The sequence below is a fragment of the Pristis pectinata genome, chromosome 12 (genome assembly GCF_009764475.1).
Source record: "Pristis pectinata isolate sPriPec2 chromosome 12, sPriPec2.1.pri, whole genome shotgun sequence".
Classification (NCBI taxonomy): Eukaryota; Metazoa; Chordata; class Chondrichthyes; order Rhinopristiformes; family Pristidae; genus Pristis; species Pristis pectinata.
Genome location: NC_067416.1, coordinates 47,251,310 through 47,273,193, shown reverse-complemented (window position 1 = coordinate 47,273,193; position 21,884 = coordinate 47,251,310).

Below are 21,884 nucleotides of genomic sequence, written 5' to 3'. Positions count from 1 at the left end.
ATTTTTATCCGAACCCTGTGTTGCTACAACACCATCACTCTAATTCTGAACACTGAGATCCATTCCCTATTTCATTCCCTATTTCATTGCACGACTGGTTCGCTTATTTTCTCAGAAGCTGACAGCAAAACATTGCTACTTTTGATTAACTACCTTACACCTGCACTGGTTTTGACAGAGGTGGTATTTGGACAGGCTCTTGATTAGGTTAGGCATAGAAGGAGACGGTCCAATTGCGGAAAAAAATTGATTAGTTTAGGCAGATAAATAGATCGACGTGGGCGCAGTGGGAATGCGGGCTGTTTCTATCCTGTACGAGCACATGCCTCTCTGAAATGATACCATTTTAAAGGTGCTGTGCCTGCGTCATGACTAAGGGTGCACATATTCAATACTTGTATGTGACAGACCTACCTCATTGAAAAGCTTGTTAAGTAACAATGTTCAACAACATTAACAGAGAACAAGGGTAGAGAAGTTAAAACATTTTGCTGAGCCAAGATAAATGAATAGAATGGCAATTTCCAATTGTCATCATCTCTTTACATCGCTGCTTCGGAAAATACTATTTGTCCTTAAGTTCATTAATGTTATTGCTCCCTGTTAGATATAAGGTCTGAATTCGGATTCCCGTTTAGTCCCTCATCAGATGTTCTTTATGCCCCTTTGTTGTTCCCTGTAATCCGCCCAAACCTGCAGACTGCCATTTCTCTTATTTATTCTTGTTTATTGTGTAAAATACTTCTGGTTCCGGAACATCTGAAATGAACAAAAGCGCAGAGAACTTTTCAATGTTGGATACCTAAAACACAGATTTGTAGAGCGATAAATAATGTTAACGTTTCACTTGTACTGTCATACAGCTAGATTTCTGGGCGAGTGGAATTTTGGTTCTTCTGAATCTGCGCAAGCTGGGTCATATACTTTTTAAAACATCTGGATCTCAAATTCTTTTACTGCTTACTTCCTCTTAACGGTTTAGCTCTTTTTAACATGTTCAGAATATTTCTTATTTCTCAAAAATCAGTGTTGGATGAATTTAACAAATTAATTCATGATTAGCCTTTCTCCTTCGCTCAGTGAGATGTTATCTGGGCATCTGAAGGCCAGAGCCATCGCCGACTCTGTCTGCCCTAGGGTAATATCGAAAATCTGGAGTTCATATTCGAAAACAACCCGGAACATTTTTGATTTCATTGTTTGGTCTTGAGTTCTTCCAGAAATACAGGCACGGTAGTGTAGCGTTAGCTTAACGGCTTTCCAGCGACCCGTGTACAATTCCCCCTGCTGTCTGTAAGGAGTTTATACGTTTTTCCCGTGTCTGCGTGGGTTTCCTCCGGGTACTCCAGTTTCCTCCCACATACCAAAAGACGTACAAGTTAGGAAATTGTGAGCATGCGATGTTGGTGCCTGAAGCGTGGAAGAACTTGCGGGCTGCCCCCAGAACACTGGACACAAAGGATGCATTTCACTGTTTGTTTCCCTGTACATGTGACGAATAAAGATATCTTATTTAATCTTATATACGAAGTCAGAATCGATAATAGCTGCGGTCATAGCGGATGGACATAAGATTAAAAGAACGGTTTCAGGTCTATTGAAGGAACATTGTCCATTTTATCAGCGTTTCACTGTTCCACGAAGTACAAATGAAACCCTCCCTGGCCATGAAACGGTTACAGGTGGCCATTATGTCATCGGAATTTTTACGATTACCCCACAGTTACTTCAATGAGTGTGGAATTGAAACCCACCCAACAGAACTGTAAATTGCATCCTCGAGTCCAGTATTCATTATCTTTATAGAGGTTTATAAAATCATGTGGCGCATAGATAAGGTGATGGCCACAGTTTTTATTCCGGGGGTACGGGAGACGAAAGCTAGAATATATAGGTTTAAAGTCAGAGGGAAAGAGTTCAAAGGGAATTGGAGAGCAACGTTTCACACAGAGGCTGATGTGTATATGGAGGAAGTTGCTAGAAGAAATGTTAGAGTTTGTTCTAATTATAAAATTGAAAATGTGTTTGGACAGGTACAGGTAAGGTTTCGAGGAATATGGGCCAGATGCGGGCAACTGGGAGTTTCTCCATTAGGCAGCTTGTTCGGCATGGGTAACGTGCCTGATTCCGAGCTGTATAGCTCTATGACTCCATGACTCAGACAACACTATGATAATTTTACGCGGCTCAGTTGTAATTTATCGAAAGTGACCTGGTTAAAAGGTTCGGACGCAGGGAGGAATTCAAGGAGTAAATAAGGGAATGCAATGAAAGGGGAATGCATTTCAGTCATCAGAATTAGAGTGATGGAGTTCTAACCACACAGGGTTCAACAAGAGGAGATTTCTGGGAATTTGACGAAGACATTTGTATTCTGTTTAGCTACAGGCGAGGTCGCAGAGAGCTACAGTGTGGCTTATGTCGTTTCTTTCTTTCAGAAGGGAAAGAGGATATCGAATGCAATTATAGGCCGGTGAGCCTAACATTTGTGTCGCGGAAGCTATTTGATAGGATTCTTAGGCATACGATTTATTCATATTTGGAGGAATATGGGTAATTCTGGAGTGTCAGCATGGCCTTGTGGGTGGCAAGTCATGTATTACAAACTGTGTATGTTTTTGAGGAGATAACCAGGGTGATTGATGATGGTGGGACAGTAGATGTTGCCTGCATGGACTTTAGTAAGGAGTTTTACTAGGGACTCATGGTAGGTTGATCAGGAAGATTAAGATGCGTGCAATCCACCGTGACCTGGTAGTTAGGATTCAGTTTACTTGACCATATGACAGAGGGTAAGTGATGGAAGGTTGTTAATCTGGCTCGGGTCCGTGAGCTTGGTGTTTCCCAGCAATCAGTGCTGGGACCTTTATTGTTTGTCATATATATATGAAGATCTTAGTCGAAAAAGTAGATGGGTTGTTTAGTAAGTTTGCAAACGACACAATATTGATTGAGTTGTGGACAATAAAGAAGACAGTCAAACGATACAGCACAATATTTTTTTCCTTTTCCAAATATTTTTATAAATTTTCAAATTAATAAACATAAAAATGGTAATTATACACATGATACAAAGAGATCTGGACTACAATAATAACAGTTAACGTATATGGACACACGAGAGTAAAAATATGTTATCCGAACCTCCCAATCTCTTGACAATTGAGCATGAAAAAGATTTAAAAGAAATTTGATTATATGAAAAAAAAACTAAAAAAAAGAGCAGAGAGTCTGTTGGTGGCGCTCGATGGACTAAGTCATAGCTTGGCTTTGGTCCAGGAACTTTTCAATTTATTATTTACCACCCTTTAATAAGTCTTTTACAATACTGGCACAAGTTTAATCTTGATTTTTAACTGTGAAAATGACCACCAGATTTAAAGCCTCTGCTAATGGTAAAGGTAGTGGAGACCAACCTACTTTGGAAGCTATTTCTAATGTGGACAGAAAGTTTGATCGGATCTTTGCTGAATTGAAGTCTATTTTAAAAGACTTTGAAGAAAAACAAAATACTCTTATCCAGGACAGTGCCAAACGATGGCAATTAATTGCTGAACTCGACCAAGCTGTTAAACAGAGAGATGCCAAACTCCACTCACTTGAAAATGCCTTAATTACGACCAAGCAAAACCTGGGAAAAAAGAACAGAGGATCTTCGACCTGGAAGGACGCAGCAGGAGGAACAAAATTAATGATCAATTTTCCAGAAAATACGGAGACTGGTAATCCTACGGAATATTTCTCTAGTCTTTTGGTTGATGTTTTTGGTCCCCAAATGTTCCCTCTTCAGCCCATATTGGATAGGGCTGACAGAGCATTAAGATCTAAACTTGCTCCGGATCAAAAACCTCGGCCAGTAATACTGAGATTCCTTTTTGTCACGTCAAGGAACTCCTGATTCGTACGGCTCGTAGACGTGGAATGATGCAATTTAAACAATGTAAGTTTCAAATAGTTGAAGATTACACCTTAGAAATTTTGAAAGAAAGGCTGACCTACAAACCAACTATGGCTCGTCTTGATCAAACAATTATCATCCTGCATTATTTTTCCCAGCAAGGCTGCGAATTAAATTGCCTGATAAATCTCGTAAATGGTTTAAATCTATTCAAGAAGCCGAGAATTTTCTTTTGAATTAGCTTTTAATTTTAGAAGCTAAGTAATTGCGGAAGAGACGCACTGTTTTTACTTTGATTTACTACAGATTTTTGTTTTATTATCTAATTAATCTTTAGATTTAAACCTTTGTATTTTCTTCTTCTAAAATTTATGTTTTGTTTTAATAACAATTAAGAATTTAACAAAATGACTGATCATTTGCTTTCTTTTCGAAATAATTATTAAACCGTATTTTTTAAATGTGGGCTGTTAACGCCCTTTGGCTCTGTTTAAATCTCACAACTATGTTGTGAGTTCGTTAACTCTGTTTGTATTATGTTGTTCTGTTTTAGACAAAACATGGGTCGTTTATATATTTTTCCAATTTGCTCTGCTGCCATCAGTAGTACAGGAATTAGTTAAATTAGAGGGTAGCTTACTGGATGTCTATTGGCCAGTTTTAGGACTGTTGGAGGAGGGGGCGCGGTTGTTCATACATTTTTTTTCTTCTGAGCTAAACTACAACTTTTCTAAATTGTCGTCATATCCGTTTCCTCTTTGACTATCAAGATTATCCCTTTACGTACCATATTTTAAAAAATCTGATAAAATGGATAAGACTATTAATTTTGTTTCATGGAATGTTAACGGTTTAGATAATCCACTTAAACGCAAGACGATTTTCTAAGCTTTTCATAGATTAGATGCTCAGATTATTTTCGTTCAGGAAACTCACATCAGGAAGAAAGATAATTAACTTTTTTTTAGATTTTGTAGTGAGCAACAGCTCCATTCCAATTCACAAGCAAAGGTGAAAGGAGTTTCTATTTTTGTAGGCTCCTCAATTTCGTTTGTTCATCATGAGACAATATCAGACCCAAATGGTAGATTTTTATTAATAACTGGTCTGCTTCATAATAAAAAAATGTTATGGTTAATGTTTCCGCACCCAACGTAGATCACCCTGAAATTTTTAAACATCCATTTACATTTTTTCCTAATTTAAATCAATAAACTCTGATTATGGGTGTAGATTTTAACTGTTGTCTAAACCCTCCAAGGAGAGATCTGTGTCAAATATTGCACTTCCAAACAAATCCGCTGTCTTTATTAATTCCTTTTCAGTTACGTCTTGAATTTCAGATGTTTGGAGATTCCTACACCCATATGATAAAGAATTTTCATTCTTTTATCATGTTTACCATAACTACTCGAGGAATGATTTTTTTTTAATTGATCAGCTCCACTTCCTATGGGCTGTACATACGATGAAATTGCACATTTCTGATCATGCAACATTGACTTTATCAATTAAATTACCAGATGTATCCTTTGATATCAGACAATTTCGATTTAATCCATCTCTATTACAAGACCCAGATTTCAATTTATCAAAGAACAGATTTCAATTTTATTTTTAACTAATTTTACTGAAAAAAAATCCTGTGGGATAATATGGGATTCGTAACTCAGATGATACCTACACGATAGACCCTGTTCAAATGAACAAATCCTTTCAAGAATTTTATTCTTCTTTATACCAATAAGAATTCCCTGAGGATCCTACATTAATGTATTATTTTTTAAGAGATCTGAAAATTCCCCAACTATCTTTAACTGATCGCTCTGCATTAGATGATACCATTTCGGAGGAAGAAATTAAGAAAGTAATAGTTTCAATGAACTCGGGTAAAGCACCTGGCCCTGATGGATATACAACTGATTTTTTAAAATCCTTTTCTGATATTCTTGTTGCCAGGTAAGCCAATTTCTTTTAAAGATACCCTATCGGTGGGTAAACTACCACAATCTTTCTATGAAGCAAGTATTTCTATCATTCTTAAAATGGATAAAGATCCAATTGATTGTGCATCTTATAGACCTATTTCTTTATTAAATGTAGATTCAAAAATATTTTCAAAAATATTGGCATTTAGACTGGGAAAGGTTCTCCCACAAATTATCTCTGAAGACCAGACAGGATTTATTCAGAATCGTTATTTACATTCTATTATCAGGAGATTAATGAACATTATTATACCCCTTCATCCCAAATTCCACAATGTTTTTTTTTCACAAGATGCTGAAAAGGTGTTTGACAGAGTCGAATGGGGATATTGATTCACTACACTTCAAAAATTTAATTTTAGCCCTAAATTTATATCTGCGATTAAAATGATTTATTATACACCTACGGATTCAATACTTAGTAATAATCAAAGTTCTCCTTTGTTTAGGCTTTTTCGAGGTAATAGACAAGGTTGCCCGTTAAGCTCTTTATTATTTGATATTGCTTTAGAACCTTTGGTTATTGCACTTCGGGACTCTTCAAATGTATGTGGCATTACTCGTGGACAGATGATTCATAAGAAATCTCTCCACGCAGTTGACCTGTTACTTTATGTTTCTAATCCGGACGAATCTATCCCCGCAAGTGCTATCACTACTTGATCAGTTTAGTGTTTTTCTGGCAATAGATTAAATCTTAATAAGAGCGAATTTTTTTTCCATTGAATATGCGGACACCATTTTATAGCCAATTACCTTTTAGATTGGTAACTGACTATTTTATGTATTTAGTTGTTAAAATTAACAAGAAGCATAAGGACTTATTTAAAGCTCATATAATACTTTTAATTGACAATGTTAAACAATGATTTACTAAGTGTACTCCAATGTCTTTATCATTGGTAGGCCAAATTAATGCGATTAAGATGAATATTTTACCAAAAATTTTATATCTATTTCAAGCGATTCCAACTTTAGTCCAGAAGTCTTTTTTTTAACACTATTGATCTAAAATTCTTTCATATATTTGGCAGAATAAGATCCCAAGGTTAAGTAAGAAATATTTACAAAACTAAAAATGGATTGTGGTTTGGCCTTGCTTAACTTTAGATTATATTATTGGGCAATTAATATCAGATATTTCATTTTTTTATACAAGATTTTGATGTAATTCAATGCCCCAAATGGGTATGCTTTGAGCACCAATCAGTTCTCTAATTTTAATTAGTTTTTATTTTAGGTGCTTCACTCCCTTTTGCACTTACCAAATTAAGTAAACATACGGCTAACTCAATTGTTAAACATACAATACGAATATGGTTTCAATTTCGTAAATTTTTTTGAATTGAATAAATTTAGTTTGTCAAGTCCCATTCAATCTATTTTTTCATTCATCCATCCAGAGCTGACTCATCTTTGTCCATATGGAAAAGGAATGGAAAAGGATGTTTTCGTGATCTATTCATTGATAACTGTTCGTTTGAACAATTGTCTACTAACCATAATTTGGCTAGATCACACTTTTATCGATATTTGCAGATTAGAATTTTTTTTAAAACTACTATACCCTCTTTTCCGACACCTTACAAAATTGAAACTACGGGAAAAAATAGGTTTTAATCCTTATCAGAAGAGTTTGATAGCAATAATTTATGATTTAATTATAAAAAATACGTCTAGAATTATTAGACAAAATTAAGAATGAATGGGAAAGAGAACTCCAGACATCTATACCTATAGATACTTGGAAGAAAATTCTTCATTTAGTTAATACATCTTCAATGTATGCTAGACACTCGTTGATCCAGTTTAAGGTAGTCCACAGGACCCACAGATCCAAAGATAAGTTAGATCATTTTCATCACCATATAAATCCTATATGTGATGGATGTAAATCGAATGTGGCTTCTTTGACACATATGTTTTGGTCCTGTCCTCTTTTGTTAAGACATTTTTAACATTATTTCAAACGTATTGAAGATTGATTTGCAACCTCATCCTATCACTGCAATTTTTGGATTACCAAGGATAGAGTCTGGCCATTTATCTGCTTCCGCTAACTGTATGATTGTTTTTGTTACATTAATGGCCAAACGATCCATTTTGCTTAAGTGGAAGGATCCAATAACCCTACTACTATAGAACCATAGTAAAATACAGCGCAATACAGACCCTTCGGCCCATCATGTTGTGCCAGCATTTTTCAATGGTTTTCTCAAACCATATCATATTTAAACTTGGAAAACATTAGGAGTGGTACTGTCGATCCTTCGCTTAAATGTGAAGATATTTGGAGTCCATTTATTCAATATTTTCACATGATGGAGATCCTCTTTCAATAACTTTCCAACTTGGAGGAACGGAGTTGATCACATAATATTGCTCTGTTTCTACTGAGAAATTTTAACCCATTTTTTTTACTTTTTTTGTTGTTTGTTTTTTTTAATATTTTATTTAGTTTAGTTTATATTGCTTACATTTTTTAAAATTTATTTTTTTCTTTCCTTTCTTTTATATTATATTCATTTACTAAGAGATCGTTGGACCTACAGAGTTTTTTTATATTTTATTATTCTTTATGATTATATACGCTATGATTGTTATCCTGATCACTTTGTATTTAATATATAAATATTGATGCTATATATCAATCTGTATTAATTCGTAAACTAATAAAAGGATTGAAAAAGAAAGAAAAAAGAACAATTACAAAACAAATAATAATAATAAACAAAAACTGACCAAAATCTAAACAAAAGCTGGGCTGTCGTATTTCATATGTAAAAGCGTTATTATTTCAGTAACTCCGCTCCTCTATATTCGAATAGAAAGATATTGAAAAGGATTCGGAAAAGGTCACCTTACATCATATGAAAACGCTGAATAAATGCGCTCCAAGTTTCTTCAAATTTAATCGAAGGGTCGATCGTATCACTCCTAAATTTTTTTCTAAGTTTAAACATGTTATCGTTTGGGAAAACCATTGGAATGTAGTAGTGGGTTTAGGATCTTTCCATTTAAATAGAATGGATCTCCTGGCTATTAATGTAACAAGTGCAAACATACGACAAGCTGTGGCAGATAAATGGCCAGAATCCATCATTGGTAACCCAAAAATTCCAGTAATAGGATGAGGTTGTAAATCAATGCTCAATCGCACTGAAATAATATCAAAAATGTCTTTCCAATATTTTTACAAAAGAGGGCAGGACCAGAACATATGCGTTAGGGAAGCAAACTCAGACTTACATCTATCACAGATAAGACTTACATGGTTACAAAAACGAGCTAACTTATCCTTAGACATATGGGTCCCATGAACCACCTTAACCTGTATCAAACAGTGTCTTGCACACATTGAAGAGGTATTAACTAATCAGATAATTTTCTTCCATGCCTCTTTAGGTAAAAGTATCTGAAGTTCTCTTTCCTATTCATTCTTAATTTTATCAGCTATCCCAAAACATATTTTCATAATCAGATCATAAATTATTGCTATCAAGCCCTTCTGATAACGGTCAAAACCTATTTTTTTTCTGTAATTTCAATTTGGTGTGGTATCGGAAAAGTAGGTAGTGAAACATTTTTAAAGTTTCTAATCTGTAAATATCTAATAAAAATGTGATTTATGAAAATTGTATTTATTAGACAGATACAGCAGAATATTGATCAGTTACTGTTTTGGAGAAACGTAAAATGGAGCTTAATCCAGGTAAGTGTGAGGTGTTGCACTTTGGAAGGCCAAGTGTAAGGGGAAAGTATACAGTTAATGGCATGACCCTTAACAGCATTGATGTACAGAGGGATCCGAGGGTCCATACCTCCCTTAAACTAATATCACAAGGAGACAGAGTGTTAAAGAAGGCGTATGACATGCTTGCATTCATTGACAGAGGCGCAGAGTACAAGTGTAAGGATGTCTTGATACTGTTGAATTCAACTTTGGATAGGCTGCACGAGGAGTTTTACGTGGAGTTCTGTGAGCCCCTTTGAAGGAAGGATGTGGAGACTGTGGCGAGGGTGCTGAAGAGGTTTACCAGAATGCTGGATTAGAGGGTATTAGCCAAAAGAAAGATTGAGACAAACTTGGGTTGTTCTCCCTAGAGCGCTAGAGGCTGACGGGAGATCTAATAGAGTTTTTTATTTTGAAAATTATGAGAGGCATAGATAGCGTAGACCGACACAATCTTTTCCCCAAGGTAGAACTTACAAACGCCAGAGGACATGCTTTTAAGGTTAGAGAGGGGATGTTTAAAGGCGACGTGGGTCGCAATGTTTTTTTTTTCACAGAAACCGATAGGTTCCAGGAATGGTAGTGGAAGCAGGCTGTTTAGTGGAGTTTAAGATGGTTTTGTTGGACACATGAATATGAAGGGATATAGTTTACACACAGGAAGCGGACATGTAGTGTAAATTGACCATGATCGAAAAAACATCGTGGGCCGAAGGCCTATCCAGTGCTGTATTGTCATATGTCCATGAAATAAGACACGGAGGCTTTGGAAAGGATGCAGAAGGGGTTCATTAAAATGTTGCCTGGATTATAAGGTACTTTCCATCAGGAGAATTTGGACATACTTCGATTGTTTTCTCTGGATCGTGAGAGTCTGAGGGGAGTTCTGAGAGAAATTTATAAAGTTATAAGAGTTATAAGGTAGACAGCCAGAATCTTTTCCCAGGGGAGAAATATCGAAAACTGATTCGCATGGCTTTAAGGTGAGAAGCGGAAGTTTAAAATGCCATGGACGGGGCAAGAGATTTACACCGAGTGCCTGGAACGTGCTGCCTGTGGTGATAGTGAAAGCAGATACGTTCAAAGAGGATTTGAGAGAAGCACATGAATGTGAAGGGAACAGAGTGATATGTATGAAATGCAGGTAGAGGGGATTGGCATCATGCTCGAAGGGCCTGTTACTGTGCTATACTGTTATATGTTATTGTAGATGTCACGACCCAGCAACAAAAGAAACACACTGAGCATGATTTAGTGTTAAAAACTATTTTATTAATCACTACTTGTGATGATACGTAAAATAAAAGTACAAATGTTAGTATGTTAGAATTCAAAAATATTAAACCTCGAACGTTAACCCCAAAACTAAACTCTTCGTGTGTGTGTGTGGCAAAGTCCAAAACTCCCAGTTCCGGAATGGTTCTTAAAGTTCAGTTCCGCAAGCCATGAGGTGAAACATGAGCAAGGGTTTCTTCAACAACCACCGTTATCAGAAGATAAGACGTAGATGTAGAAAAACAGAGAGAGAATACATACGAAATCCAAATGTTCCACGATGGAACCCAAACGACACTTCAGTGTTTACTCGGTAGTGACTCCCTCACCCCGAAAAGCATTCGAATCGTGGTCGTCCACACAAATACCTGTTTCCTTCTACAGGCCAGCAACAAAGTGAACTCCACCGTATTACTTCCAACTTCCATACATGGATTTCAGTGGCAGACACAGTTATTGTTTCTCATCCATCGATAGAGCAAACTAGCAGGTTGGTGTCTCTCTCCCTTCTTCTCTCTCTCTCTCTCCTTCTTCTTCTTCTTTTTCAACAACGTCATTACGTCCTTTAACTTCTATTAACGTAAGCACGCCCCACACACACATATACACACACTCTCTATCTTAAAGGGACTTTCACTGAGTCCGTAACACCTCCCACCTAAAAAAAAATCCCAAGAAAAATTTAACCGCGGATACAGTTAGTAATGTTAATGATTGTCATGCTACACAACTACAGACTATCCGATTAGTAGAGATACATGTTTCCCATTTAACATCGGGTAAGCCAATCAGCAATTACATTATCTTTGCCTTTAATGTGAGTTATCATGAGATCAAACTCTTGCAAAATTAAATTCCAGTTTAACAGCCTTCTGTTCTTGTTTTTGAATCGGCTCAGAAACACCAATGAGTTATGATCTGTATATACAGTCAATGGTTTCTGAGCGGTGCAAACATATACACTGAAATGTTGCAAGGCTAAAACAAGCGACAGTAATTCTTTCTCTATGGTGGAATAATTCTTTTGATGCTCATTATATTTCTTTGAAAAGTAAGCTACCGGATGGTCAATATCATCAAGGTAACCCTTCTGCAACAACACAGCTCCTGCAGCTTCATCACTGGCATCTGCTGCTAATGAAAATCGCATTTCAAAGTCAGGTGTTTTGAGCACAGGATGGTAGCATAAAATGGCTTTCCGCTTCTCAAATGCTTCTTGACAAGAATCTGTCCAAACAAACTTTACTGCCTTCTTCAGAAAATTAGTTAGGGGAAGAGCAATATCAGCAAAATCTTTACAAAATTTTCGATAATATCCAACCATTCCCAAAAATCTTCTAACAGTTCTCGTACCTGTGGGAATAGAGAACTCAGATATTGCTTGAACCTTTGGCTGAACAGGATCTTGCTTGCCTTGACCTACAACATAACCAAGATACGTCACAGTGGCATGGCCAAATTCACTTTTAGCCAGTTAACTTTAAGTTTGCTCTTGGAAATTCTTTCAAACAACATTTCTGACGCAGAGATGTGATCTTCCCAAGTATCTTTCCCAGTCACTAAGTCGTCAATGTATGCATCTGTATGTTTTAACCCATGAATCACCGAATTAATCATTGTTTGAAATGTTGCCGGAGCATTTTTCATTCCAAATGGCAAAACATTGTATTCATACAATCCATAAGGGGTTACAAAGGCTGAAATCTCCCTTCCTCTATCTGTTAATGGAACACACCAGTACCCTTTTAATAGGTCAATCTTTGTAAGAATTTTTGCCTTTCCCACTCTATCTATGCAATCATCCACCATAGGAATAGGGTAAGCATCTGACTTTGTTACAGCATTCACTTTCCTGTAATCTGTGCAAAATCTAACAGTTCCATCAAATTTAGGTACAATAACACAGGGCGAACTCCAATTTGAAGTAGAATGACTAATAATATCATTTTCCAACATGTACTTTAGTTCCTGATCAACAAGTTTACTTTTTTCCACATTCATTCGATATGGGTGTTGTTTGATTGGGTTTGCATCCCCAACATCAACATCATGGGTAATTATCGATGTTCTGTTTGGAACATCTGGGAACAGATTTTTAAATTTTAAAATTATTTCTCTCATCTGTTGTTTTTTTTGAAACTTGTTAATGGTCCAACTTCGTTTCAAGGTTCTCCAGGATATTTTGTTTTTTTAGTTTCTGTGGAACAATATTTGGTCTAAATTGGCCTTCCTCAACATCAACATCAGGCATTCTGGAAACAACCTTTACATCATCCACCAAGGCCACAACTGAATCCCTCTCATAATAAGGTTTTAGCATGTTTACATGAAAGATTTGTGTTTTCTTGCGTCTATCTGGTGTTTTGATTATATATGTTAAATCAGTCACTCGAGATTCAATAACATAGGGTCCAGAAAAACGAGATTGTAATGGATTATTTTGGCTAGGCAAAAATACCAACACCTTTTGCCCCACTGCAAATGTCCTAGTCCGAGCACGTCTATCAAAATATGTCTTCATTCTTATCTGGCCGGTTTTCAAATTCTCTATCGCTAGCTGGCAGACTCTCTCCACCAGAGTTTTAAATTTTTGGACATAGTCCAACAGACTCAAGTGACTTTCCTCATTAACCCATTGCTCTCTTAACAACTCCAAAGGTCCTCTCACCCTATGTCCAAATACAAGCTCAAACGGACTAAATCCTATTGAATCCTGGATTGATTCTCTAACTGCAAACAAAAGTAAATGAATACCTTCGTCCCAATCCTTTGTGTTTTCAAAGCAATAAGTCTTCAGCATATTTTTGAGAGCAGAATGAAATCTCTCCAGAGCTCCTTGAGATTCTGGGTGATATGCAGATGATACAATCTGCTTTGTTCCCAGCTCATAGACTATTTTTTGAATAATTCCTGACATAAAATTACTACCTTGATCAGATTGGATTTCTTCTGGCAAACCAAAGAAGGTAAAAAAATTTTAAAGATCCTTTGACACCGTCTTGGCCTTAATATTTCTAAGGGGTATTGCCTCTGGAAATCTAGAAGTGGCACACATGATGGTTAACAAGTACTGATTTCCAGTCTTAGACTTTGGTAATGGACCAACACAGTCCACAATCGCCTTCGAAAAGGGTTCACCAAAAGCAGGAATTGGCTTCAACGGAGCCACAGGGGGTTATTGATTTGGTTTACCTACCATCTGACATGTGTGACAGATCGACAAAACATCACCATATCTTTTCTCAAACCAGGCCAATAGAATAGTTTCAAGAACTTCCTTACAGTTTTATTCACCTCAAATGACCACCCAAAGGCATACTATGGGCCAGGTTTAAAATTTCATCCCTATAAACTTTTGGAAAAACAACCTTTTGAATAACTTCCCATTCCTCATTAACAGGAACATGAGGAGGTCTCCATTTCCTCATTAACACTCCATTTTTGACATAATATTCCATTGGCACTTCTTCAATCTCCTCACATGAGAGTGCTTTTTCTTTCAATTCTGTCAACTCAGGGTCCTTTGTCTGTTCCACCATAAAATCCTTCCTCGACAAAGACAAATCTTTAAATTCCGGCTCACTATAAGGATGTTGATCCTGGAGTGAAGACAGAAAAGTCTCGAATAAGGCATCATAATTTTCTTCCTGTTTAGGACTGTCACAAGGAACCACATCAGACTGCACCGGACTGTCTGTCTTGGCTAATTCCTTAGCTCTATCTCGAGTCTCCGCACATGATGGGTAAACATCTGGATCATTCTCAGACTCATCAATCCTTGGTTTGGTCGTTAACCGTACCACAGGAACAATTTCTCCATCTGCAAGGTAATTTCCCAATAACAAAGTAACTCATTCCACTGGCAACCTAGGTCTTATCCTTATCTCGACTGGTCCTTCTACGAACTTTGACTTTAAAATCACCCTGTGTAACAGGACAGACATGGTGTCATCTGTAACGCCTCGCACTAGGTTTACCTCACCAGTGTCACTTTCTTCACCAAAATTTAAAACACTGTCCAGCAAGAGAGATTCACTAGCCCCAGTATCTCTAAGAATTTTCACTGGCACCTGGGGTGACTCATCATTCAGTGAAACAAAACCCTCTGATACATAAGAACGGAATTCCTTTCTCACCTCCTCCAACTTTTCCGCATTTACCTCTTGCAAGGATTGATCTTTAACAGCATCTCCTAAACCTTTTGGATTTTTAATTGCCTTAAAGCAAGCATTAGGCACAGCTTACTTCCTTTTTTTCAAAAGGGCACAATTAGATATCACATCGCCAGGTTTCGTACAGTAACAACAAGTACGGTCAACTGGTTTCTCCAGCCCTGGCTTCTTTTCATCCTTTTTTTTTGATTACCTCCCAATTTAATCTCCGGTTTACCTGGATTGTCCTTGTAACTCTTTTGAAAGGTTTTAGGTTGTCCCCTTTTGGATTTATGGGTTAAAACATAATCATCTGCCAACCGAGCAGTTGCTTGTAAAGTTTCCACTGCCTTTTCACTTAAATATGTTGTTAATTCAGCTGGAACACATCTTTTAAAGTCTTCCACTAATATCAATTCATTCAATTTATCAAAATCCTCATCTACATTTTTAGCCATGTACCATCGTTCAAAACATATTCTCTTTCCATTGGCAAATTCCATATAAGTCTGATCTGCAGATTTCCTCAAGTCTCTAAATTTTTGTCCATAAGCTTCAGGTACCAATTCATCGGCCTTCAATATAGCTTGTTTTACCTTGGTCTAATCAGCTGCATCCTCCGCAGACAAAGCAGAATAAGCTTTTTGAGCTTTCCCTTTAATCACACTCTGTACCATAAGAGCCCATCCTTTCTTTGGCCAGTTTGAACTCAGAGCAACCTTTTCAAAATGTTGGAAATACTTATAAACCTGATCTTCTTCAAAAGGAGGGACTAATCGAACCTCCCTGCTGGCTGAAAAACCATCATCAGAATCAGATTCCAAACTCCTACGCTTCATTTGTAACTCATGCTGCATCTGTTTTTTTTTCCTTCTCCTCTGCCTCAAACTTTAACCGAACTAGTTCCCGTTCAGCCTCTAACTTCATCCGAGTTAGCTCTCGTTTCCGGTCAGCCTCTAACTTCATCTGTTATCTTTTGTTCGGCCTCTAATATCTTTTGTTCTCGTTCAGCTTCTAGTTTATTTTGTTCTCCTTCAGCTTCGAATTTCTTTTGTTCCCATTCAGCCTCTATCTTTAACTGGGTTTGCTCTCGTTCGGCCTCTAACTTTGCCAGCTGCACCTGTGCCTCAGAAATTGCTATTTCACTACCAGGCAACTGTTTTAACACTTCCTTCTCAAACACCTTCTTTTTCACATAATGGCCAGCTATCAGTCTCTGAATATCTGCCTTTCTCATAGACTGCTTTACTTCTGTAAGGTTTAACCTTGTAGCAATCTTTATCAGATCATCCTTTCTCGCCACCTCCAATCCCTTTTGGGTTGGTGACTCCAAAAATGCCTTAATATCCATTGCTGCTGCTTTCCACACACACAAGCCAATTAAAAATAATATCAAACCTCCCTCAAAAATCTTTGGATTGAATCCCGAACAAATCTCGTCAATCTGGGGAACGATCCCAGACGACACTCGTTAATCATTGGATTGGATCCCGGACGAATCTCGTTAACCTTCGGAACTATCCCAGACGAGCCCCCAATTTTGTCACGAACCAGCAACAAAAGAAACACACTGAGCATGATTTAGTGTTGAAAACTATTTCATTAATCACTACTTATGATAATACGTAAAATAAAAGTAAAAATGTTAGTAGGTTAGAATTCAAAAATGTTAAACCTCGAACGTTAACGCCAAAACTAAACTCTTCGTGTGTGTGTGTGGCAAAGTACAAAACTCCGAGTTCTGGAATGGTTCTTAAAGTTCAGTTCCGCAAGCCATGAGATGAAACATGAGCAAGGGTTTCTTCAACAATCAGCGTTGTCAGAAGATAAGACGTAGATGCAGAAAAACAGAGAGAGAGTACATACGAAATCCAAATGTTCCACGATGGAACCCAAACGACACTTCAGTGTTTACTCGGTAGTGACTTCCTCACCCCGAAAAGCATCCGAATCGTGGTCGTCCACACAAATACCTGTTTCCTTCTACAGGTCAGCAACAATGTGAACTCCACCGGATAACTTCCAACTTCCATACATGGATTTCAGTGGCAGACACAGTTATTGTTTCTCATCCATCGATAGAGAAAACAAGCAGGCTGGTGTCTCTCTCCCTTCTTCTCTCTCTCTCTCTCTCTCCTTCTTCATCTTCTTCTTCAACAACGTCATTACGTCCTTTATCTTCTATTAACGTAAGCACGCCCCACACACACATACACACACACTCTCTATCTTAAAGAGACTTTCACTGAGTCCGTAACATAGAAAAGTGGCGTGACATAAACAAATATGGTAAAATTATGGAAACCTCTTTGATGGCTTCTGCATACATGACAGGAAATATAATAATAAAGGAGAGTGTAAATACTATCGGATTCCAAAACTGCAGCCAGAGTGCAGAGACAGAGTACAATTGCAAACGTCTGCATGTGTATCTTCCAATTGTCTTCAGAAAAGAAGACAAAGGAATGTTCCATTCGATATTAAGAATAGTTACAGCCAGTGAAAGTATTTAGGTGGCCTGGCTCAATTAAAATATAACCCGGGGTCTTAAAGGAAACAGGAGATAAAATAGCACAGAACTGTACTATAAGATTTGAACACTCCATTGGTTATTTGTGTGGTGCAGGAGGACTGGATTCTTGCTGACGCTATACATTTAAATAAACAGAGGGAGACATAGATAGACCAGAAATCAATCAGCAATTTCGCCTGATATTGATTGTGGGTAAACTGTTGGGGAAGATTTCTGACGAGTAAAAGACTGATGAGGAAAATGAGAGCTGGGATAACAAAAACAGAAATTTGAGTTTTGAAACTAGCTATGTGACAATAAAGGTAAGTACCACAGTGGAGGGGAAATTTGTGAGCAGAGGGTGAATTTGAAATGAATTTTCACAGAGCTCAGCGGTAGATCTCTTTCAGTTTACAATGAACATAAATAATTTGGATTTAAAAGTGACAAATAAGAAGTGTGCAAAGTACACTGGAAGTAGTGTTTTGTTCGATGATCAGGAAAATAGATTTTAGGCGACAAGAGGATAGGCGGCCATAAAGGTAAGGAACGAATTCTCTCCAGAGAAACATGAGTTTCTTTTTATTTTGTTTCAAAACGTTGGAATCACTCTGAAGGCTGAAGTCCTTCCACTCCATTTTGGAGACTCGAAGGTGACTCAAGCGGTAAATCTGTGAGCCCCAGATTGTACCTCTTATAGGAAGGGAGGTCCGGACGATGCGGGTGGGTAGGCTATAAAGGGATCTGCTTCTTCTGCCTGTTATGTTGGATGTCAATGTGCATCCCGTGTAAGATTATTAATATTATCCTTCTCCACTTTGAACAGTGATAGTCCTTGAATTCCTAGGAGTCAGTGAGTCGTGGCAATTTTTCAAGGAGATTTTGAGAAAATTCTCCTCGTCCTTCTATTGATCGCATGTTAACCTCTTCACGTGAGAAAACTCGTAACAGAGTGTTTGGTTTAGAATGTGTTGTCAGGCATTTCAATATCCGGGACTACAGAAAGCATCTGACTGATTTAGGCCAGTGATTATCATTTAGTAAATAAGGCAAGAGAAATGGAATAATACTATGAAGTGCATAGGAACAAAGGGATATTGGAGTTCATGTTCATAAAATATCGAAGGCAGAACGACAGCTGGAGAACTTATTAAAGAAAGTCATAATGGACCCTTCATTGGCTAAACCAAAGAATGCATGGAGGTGGATATAATGTCAGAGCTGTAGATAAAAAATTATGTAAGATGACAACTATAGTACCCTTTTAAATTCCAGTCAACATTGCATTAGAAAACTGTGTGAGATTTTCAATACAATCCCATGCGCTCCTTATCTATCGTGAGCGGTCATAGGGTCACATTTGGAAGCAGTCCCTAAGATGCACAATTTCTTCAACGACATTTGAGAAAATCCTCGAAGTCCTCCTGTGGCCCACCTGTTAATTTCTTCCCACGACAGAGCTTGTCATCCAATGTTTGCTTCAGAATGTGCTGTCAGGCACTTGAACAACTCATCCGAACGGTGATGATTGAGTTGAGCCGCGCTGCTGGGGAAATTAGCCATCGCGAGCACGTTGTCTTTGGATTCGGTGTCCTGACCGTGATGAAGATTCAGGAATTAAGGTCAGTGAAATAGTGTAATAATATTAGGTGCAGAGGAACGAAGGTATCTTGCAGTTCATGACCACAAAACATTGAACGTATCAAGACGGGTAAAAATGTGTTGAAGAAGACATACTGGATTCCTCACTGACTCATAGAATACAAGGGAGGGATGTAATGCAACATCTGTACAAAACGAGAGAAAGGCTGTAACATTTGAGCTCCAGTCACCATACAACAAGGGAAATGTGAGTGATTTTTAAGGAGTGTGGATGTGATATAGTTGGACACCTTTGTCCATAGGACTCTTTTTTTTAGCCATAGATGTGAACCTCCCGGATCTTTAAGACATTGCATCATTTTTAGATCATTATGACATATCATTTTTCCTTACTGTTGTAGTTTCTTTCATCTACGTTACCATTCTACTGATCCGTTTTAAATTATCCCTTTATCTTGTGTGAAAGCGTTGTAACTAAGAATGTAAAGCTTCCAGGCGTGACATTTATCCGTGATGTTTCACCAATAACTAACATTTCATAATAAATGTTACCGTATTCCCGCTCATCTGCAATTTTCGGGAATTTCTGCAATAAGTTACTGAACGCAATTTCTTTATGTTACATGGAATAATTTATTTCTCCAATAAGATATGTGCCAATCAGCATCCAACATTCAAATATTCATTGGAATTCAGCCAAACGATTTTGATGATTTTCATTCCAAACCTAAATCCCAAGGTCCGCCCAAATGCTAAATACAGCTGAAATACTATTGTAAGGGAACTGAAACAAGGAATTGGCTCGTTCACTGAATGTCATTACGGCATCCATTTCAGAAATCATCAATAATCTGCTGCAGAACAAGCTTCCTAGTTTATTATCCTACCGTCGACACAGAATGAGATTCTGGCATGTTAATATCCCCATAATTGTTGCATTTTCACATATTACTTGTTTTAAGTGAGTGGACCTCAAGCTCTGTAGAAATTGTGCATTCCACGTTACCACTGAGATGGCAGGGTGTGGGACTAAATCTTGCTGTTTCAGCCCTTCACCCCCCACCCCCCACCGCACCCCCACTGCACGTTCTCTGTCATAAATAGGTCCTCATGAAGATTTATCTTACTTGAAGGTCAAATAAGTTTTGGAGGAAGGTTAGAATATTCCTGTACTGAAACATCAGAACTGCAAGTTATGTCCGGAAAATGGCCGGGAAAACGTGTCATACGTTTTGAATGTGAGTCGAATACTGCCTTGAACGTAGATGCATTGGTTTTATTGATAAGACTCATGTTGAGATAAATAACAGTAACAGCTTGTAACAAATAGTCATTGAAGATAAAATGTGCAGCGCGGTCGAATAACAAACCTTTAAATAACTAATGATACGAGTGATTTTATTATTAGGTCTCATATCATAATCTGACAAAACAACGCAGGTGGCTTAATGGCTGCAGTGCTCGGTTACGGGCCAATGCCCACCACTTTGCCAGCTGCGCATTATTTTGCTACAAGGTAACAAAAATATTATAGAAAAGTTACGTATTTCAAGCTTTAATTTAATTAAAAGGGACCCATGAAAACCACCCTGTTGTCTGGCTATCGAACGATCACACTATAACTAAATTGAGTGTTCCACTAATCCCATCAGATTTTTAAAGTAAGGGAGCATTAAGACAACATCCCATATCCAGTGTTCCTCAGGTAGAGAAACATTATTATGATAATCGGGGGTGAACCCCCCAAATGCCGAGCATTCTCATTTCCGCAAATAAAATCAATATCATTGTTCGGGTTATTATTGAAATATGCAAATTTTAACTGGAGCAGAAACTAGCAAAAGGTGCAAGTCATTGATAACAAGAGAAAAGACTTCAATAAGTTCCTCCTAATTAATGATGGTGAATTTTTGCATATGGTGCCAACGGCATCGGATGGGACTCGGGCCTGTTTTTGCAGATGTTGTGCGACAAATCAGTAACCCTAATGGATAGATTATGAGAGTATGTAAAAGTCAGAGACGGAAAAATATGTTCAGAAACTTGTTCATGAAACTTCGGTACTTGGGTTTTATTAACTAATCGATCGAATATACATTACAGAGGTTTTATCAAATGGTTTGTAGTCAGTGATTAGGCCTCACATTGCGTATCTGAGCAGAACTAATAGATTTCAAAGAATGTTCATTCCGGTAGATACTTAGCAACACAATAAAAACATCACAAAAATGGTTAAATTTAAAAATTTAAGATACTGGGTAATATGAACATGACCCCAACACGTTGCTGCCTGAGCACTAGGATCCTTGAGGAGAGGGACAATTGATTCTGGACTGTTCTTCTAAGGATAATGGAGTTCAACAAGAGTATTTGAATACAAGTATTCAAAGATAATTGGTCTTTTGATAGAAAAATTAGAAAATACATTTTAAATTGTTAAAAAGTTGAAGACTGACGGACACAGTTTTAAAATAGTTTCCAAAAAGGAAATGCAAGTTTGTTTTTACTTAGTGAGTCCTTAGGATCTGCGAAGCGGTGCAAAGAAAGGAAACGACCATTTAAATTTGATGTTTAGTAAGAGAGTAAATGTTTTCCGGTCTAGGGAGAAGAAATGGGAACATTTCATTGGAACTTCAGATTTCGGGTAAAGGCCACATTGACAGATTTGCCGTTCAGTATGGTGTAAGGTTGCAGATTTCTGTGAAAGCATGAAATTCTGGCATGT